The sequence below is a fragment of the Cherax quadricarinatus genome, chromosome 5 (assembly GCF_038502225.1).
Source record: "Cherax quadricarinatus isolate ZL_2023a chromosome 5, ASM3850222v1, whole genome shotgun sequence".
NCBI classification, from domain to species: domain Eukaryota; kingdom Metazoa; phylum Arthropoda; class Malacostraca; order Decapoda; family Parastacidae; genus Cherax; species Cherax quadricarinatus.
Genome location: NC_091296.1, coordinates 55,902,569 through 55,908,737, shown reverse-complemented (window position 1 = coordinate 55,908,737; position 6,169 = coordinate 55,902,569).

Here is a 6,169-nt window from a genome sequence, read left to right as displayed (position 1 = left end):
TTCTGCAGCCCATTGAAAGATTTGGTTGATGTCCGCCTGGAGCCTTGCAGTGTCTGCAATGGAAGACACTGTCATGCAGATTCGGGTGTCATCTGCAAAGGAAGACACGGTGCTGTGGCTGAAATCCTTGTCTATGTCAGATATGAGGATGAGGAACAAGATGGGAGCGACTACTGTGCCTTGTGGAACAGAGCTTTTCACCGTGCCTGCCTCGGACTTTACTCTGTTGACGACTACTCTCTGTGTTCTGTTAGTGAGGAAATTATAGATCCATCGACCGACTTTTCCTGTTATTCCTTTAGCACGCATTTTGTGCGCTATTACGCCATGGTCACACTTGTCGAAGGCTTTTGCAAAGTCTGTATATATTACATCTGCATTCTTTTTGTCTTCTAGTGCATCTAGGACCTTGTCGTAGTGATCCAATAGTTGAGACAGACAGGAGCGACCTGTTCTAAACCCATGTTGCCCTGGGTTGTGTAACTGATGGGTTTCTAGATGGGTGGTGATCTTGCTTCTTAGGACTCTTTCAAAGATTTTTATGATATGGGATGTTAGTGCTATCGGTCTGTAGTTCTTTGCTGTTGCTTTACTGCCCCCTTTGTGGAGTGGGGCTATGTCTGTTGTTTTTAGTAACTGTGTGTCGACCCCCGTGTCCATGCTCCCTCTCCATAGGATGGTAAAGGCTCGTGATAGGGGCTTCTTGCAGTTCTTGATGAACACGGAGTTCCATGAGTCTGGCCCTGGGGCAGAGTGCATGGGCATGTCATTTATCGCCTGTTCGAAGTCATTTGACATCAGGATAACATCAGATAGGCTTGTGTTAACCAAATTCTGTGGCTCTCTCATAAAAAATTCATTTTGATCTTCGACTCTCAGTCTGGTTAGCGGCTTGCTAAAAACTGAGTCATATTGGGACTTGAGTAGCTCACTCATTTCCTTGCTGTCATCTGTGTAGGACCCATCTTGTTTAAGTAAGGGCCCAATACTGGACGTTGTTCTCGACTTTGATTTGGCATAGGAGAAGAAATACTTTGGGTTTCTTTCGATTTCATTTATGGCTTTTAGTTCTTCCCGCGATTCCTGACTCCTATAAGATTCCTTTAGCTTAAGTTCGATGTTTGCTATTTCTCTGACCAGTGTCTCCCTACGCATTTCAGATAGATTGACCTCTTTTAGCCGCTCTGTTATTCTTTTCCGTCGCCTGTAAAGAGAGCGCCTGTCTCTTTCTATTTTACATCTACTCCTCCTTTTTCTTAGAGGAATAAGTCTTGTACATACATCGAGTGCCACCAAGTTAATCTGTTCTAGGCATAAGTTGGGGTCTGTGTTGCTTAGTATATCTTCCCAGCTTATATCGGTTAGGACTTGGTTTACTTGGTCCCACTTTATGTTTTTGTTATTGAAGTTGAATTTGGTGAATGCTCCCTCGTGACTAACCCAAAGTATTTCTTCTCCTATGCCAAATCAAAATCGAGAACAACGTCCAGTATTGGGCCCCTACTTAAACATGATGGGTCCTACACAGATGACAGCAAGGAAATGAGTGAGCTACTCAAGTCCCAATATGACTCAGTTTTTAGCAAGCCGCTAACCAGACTGAGAGTCGAAGATCAAAATGAATTTTTTATGAGAGAGCCACAAAATTTGATTAATACAAGCCTATCCGATGTTATCCTGACGCCAAATGACTTCGAACAGGCGATAAATGACATGCCCATGCACTCTGCCCCAGGGCCAGACTCATGGAACTCTGTGTTCATCAAGAACTGCAAGAAGCCCCTATCACGAGCCTTTTCCATCCTATGGAGAGGGAGCATGGACACGGGGGTCGTCCCACAGTTACTAAAAACAACAGACATAGCCCCACTCCACAAAGGGGGCAGTAAAGCAACAGCAAAGAACTACAGACCAATAGCACTAACATCCCATATCATAAAAATCTTTGAAAGGGTCCTAAGAAGCAAGATCACCACCCATCTGGAAACCCATCAGTTACAAAACCCAGGGCAACATGGGTTTAGAACAGGTCGCTCCTGTCTGTCTCAACTATTGGATCACTACGACAAGGTCCTAAATGCACTAGAAGACAAAAAGAATGCAGATGTAATATATACAGACTTTGCAAAAGCCTTCGACAAGTGTGACCATGGCGTAATAGCGCACAAAATGCGTGCTAAAGGAATAACAGGAAAAGTCGGTCGATGGATCTATAATTTCCTCACTAACAGAACACAGAGAGTAGTCGTCAACAGAGTAAAGTCCGAGGCAGCTACGGTGAAAAGCTCTGTTCCACAAGGCACAGTACTCGCTCCCATCTTGTTCCTCATCCTCATATCCGACATAGACAAGGATGTCAGCCACAGCACCGTGTCTTCCTTTGCAGATGACACCCGAATCTGCATGACAGTGTCTTCCATTGCAGACACTGCAAGGCTCCAGGCGGACATCAACCAAATCTTTCAGTGGGCTGCAGAAAACAATATGAAGTTCAACGATGAGAAATTTCAATTACTCAGATATGGTAAACATGAGGAAATTAAATCTTCATCAGAGTACAAAACAAATTCTGGTCACAAAATAGAGCGAAACACCAACGTCAAAGACCTGGGAGTGATCATGTCGGAGGATCTCACCTTCAAGGACCATAACATTGTATCAATCGCATCTGCTAGAAAAATGACAGGATGGATAATGAGAACCTTCAAAACTAGGGAGGCCAAGCCCATGATGACACTCTTCAGGTCACTTGTTCTATCTAGGCTGGAATATTGCTGCACACTAACAGCACCTTTCAAGGCAGGTGAAATTGCCGACCTAGAAAATGTACAGAGAACTTTCACGGCGCGCATAACGGAGATAAAACACCTCAATTACTGGGAGCGCTTGAGGTTCCTAAACCTGTATTCCCTGGAACGCAGGAGGGAGAGATACATGATTATATACACCTGGAAAATCCTAGAGGGTGGCCCGGTGGCCTGGTGGCTAAAGCTCCCGCTTCACACACGGAGGGCCCGGGTTCGATTCCCGGCGGGTGGAAACATTCGACACGTTTCCTTACACCTGTTGTCCTGTTCACCTAGCAGCAAATAGGTACCTGGGTGTTAGTCGACTGGTGTGGGTCGCATCCTGGGGGACAAGATTAAGGACCCCAATGGAAATAAGTTAGACAGTCCTCGATGACGCACTGACTTTCTTGGGTTATCCTGGGTGGCTAACCCTCCGGGGTTAAAAATCCGAACGAAATCTTATCTTATCTTACCGAACTTGCACACGAAAATCACTCACTACGAAAGCAAAAGACTTGGCAGACGATGCACCATCCCCCCAATGAAAAGCAGGGGTGTCACTAGCACGTTAAGAGACCATACAATAAGTGTCAGGGGCCCGAGACTGTTCAACTGCCTCCCAGCACACATAAGGGGGATTACCAACAGACCCCTGGCAGTCTTCAAGCTGGCACTGGACAAGCACCTAAAGTCAGTTCCTGATCAGCCGGGCTGTGGCTCGTACGTTGGTTTGCGTGCAGCCAGCAGCAACAGCCTGGTTGATCAGGCTGTGATCCACCAGGAGGCCTGGTCACAGACCGGGCCGCGGGGGCGTTGACCCCCGGAACTCTCTCCAGGTAAACTCCAGGTAAACTCCAGATTAGGATTCTAGCTAACAAAATTAGGGCGGCAGTTATAACCATCTCTGAATCTTGGTTGGATGATACGGTGACTGACGACGAGGTCAAAATAGATGGTTACAATATAAAACGCTTAGATAGGAACAGAAAGGGTGGTGGAGTATGTGCCTACATTAGAAATGACTTAGCTTACAACCCAAGACCTGATTTAAATAACAATAAACTGGAGATTCTATGGTTTGAAGTGCTGCTTCCTAAGACCAAACCCATCTTAGTAGGAACTAGTTACCGCTCTCCTACCCAGGACCAGTTCTTAGAAGACTTTTCCAGAGTCTTGTCCGGAGTTGAAAACAATTGCGAGACAATAATACTGGGCGACTTCAATATCTGTTTTCAGCAGCAAAATAACGGGCTATGCAAAAGGTATAAGCAAATTCTAGGATTAAATAGTTACACTCAACTAATTAATACTCCAACCGGGATCACACAGTTCTCAGCCACCCTAATTGACCACATACTTTGTAACCGCTCTGAGAACATTAGTCAGTCAGGCGTCATTACCACAGGTCTTAGTGATCATTTCATCATTTACTGCACCAGGAAAATCACTAGGGATAGGATAGGCCTACACAGGACAATAAAAATGAGGTCAACTAGAAACTACAGTAAAGAAACACTGGTAAATAGGCTACACAATTGTGACTGGACAGAGATAAGTTGCACGGACGTAAACGATGCCTGGGAAAAATTCAAAACAATGTTCACTACCATCCTTGATAATATTGCACCAGTTAAAGAGGTTAGGATTAAACGAAGAACTGAACCCTGGATGAATACTGAGATATTAGATAATATGAAATTCAGAGACCAGCTGCTAAAAAGATTTAAAGCAAACAGACAGGATATTGCAGCACTAAATGAATTCCAAAGGGTGAGGAACAGAGTACAGAGACTTATAAAAGGAGCAAAGGCAAAGCACTATTGCTCAAAAATTGAAGAGCATAAGCATAACCCCAGAAAGCTCTGGCAACAACTAAAACATTTGGGGTATAGCCATAAGCCAGTAGATAGGTCTAACATAGTACTCACTATCGATAATGAGGTATACCATGAAACATCTAAGGTGGCAAATTACTTTAATTCATACTACACATCTGTTGCATCAACACTAGTAAGTAAACTACCAGCTGCATCAAATACCTTTCAATTCAATTCAATTCAAAGTTTATTCTCTATAAGGATTACAATGCTGAGTTTACAGAAATTTGGTTATTGTTTGGTTTACATGTAGTAAAATTGTGATTACAGAGTGTACCACTAGAACGCTTAGCATGGCTAGGCATTTCGGGCATACTTAGTTTTATTCTTAATTGTAAAATATTACAAATTATGAGGTAAGTTGGTATTATGGCTAAGTGACTAAATACTAGTTTGTGAGTTTAGCAATGTGAATGCTTTTGTTTTGGCACAGTACATAGTTTCAGTATTGGAGTATCACAGGATTCATTATTTTAAGACTGAGATTAATATTTCTGTTTATGGTCAAATGAGTGAGTGAGTGTAAGTGTGAACCACCAGGTGGTATTAACACAGACTCTGATAAGTTTCAAACATACTATACCAATAAAGGGGTAACCCCAAACAGTTGTCAACTAGTAAGTGTATCTCATGACTTTATTCAAAAAGAACTAAGCAGGTTAAACCCAACTAAGAGCACAGTCCCTGATAACATCCCGTCTAAGTTCCTAAAAGATGGTGCTTCTGAACTGTCAATCCCTATTGCTCACATAATAAATCTATCAATCACCACTAATACCGTACCGGAGGGGTTCAAGGAGGCCAGTTACTCCTATCTTCAAGAAAAATTGTAGGTCTGATGTAAGCAACTATAGGCCTGTTAGTATACTTAGTATAATATCTAAAATTCTAGAGAGGGCGGTGTATTCTCAAGTAGTTAAGTACCTTAATGACAACAACAATCTCCATAGCTATCAATCGGGCTTTAGAAGATCCTACTCAACCGACACCTCCCTTATTAATCTGATGGATTACCTGAGAACTGAAATGTCAAAGGGAAACCTCATAGGTATGGTAACCTTAGACCTGCAAAAGGCCTTCGATACTGTCAACCACAATATAATATGTAATAAACTTCAAGCTATCGGTATAGGTTCTGTAGACTGGTTTAAGTCCTACCTTAGCAACAGGAGACAAATAATCAAAATCAAGAAAACAGAATCAGAACCCCTGCCGATAACATGTGGAGTTCCCCAAGGCAGTATTCTGGGTCCCTTATTATTCTTATGTTATGTCAATGATATGCCTATCAGTGTCAAGTGCAAACTCCTACTGTATGCAGATGACAGTGCTCTGTTAGTGTCAGGTAAAGACCCACAAGATATTGCTAATGTTTTAACACTGGAACTGGAGTCCTGCAGCAAATGGTTAGTAGACAACAAACTATCATTACACCTAGGGAAAACTGAAGCCATTCTCTTTGGCACGAAACATAAACTGAGAAGGGTAAATAACTTTAATGTT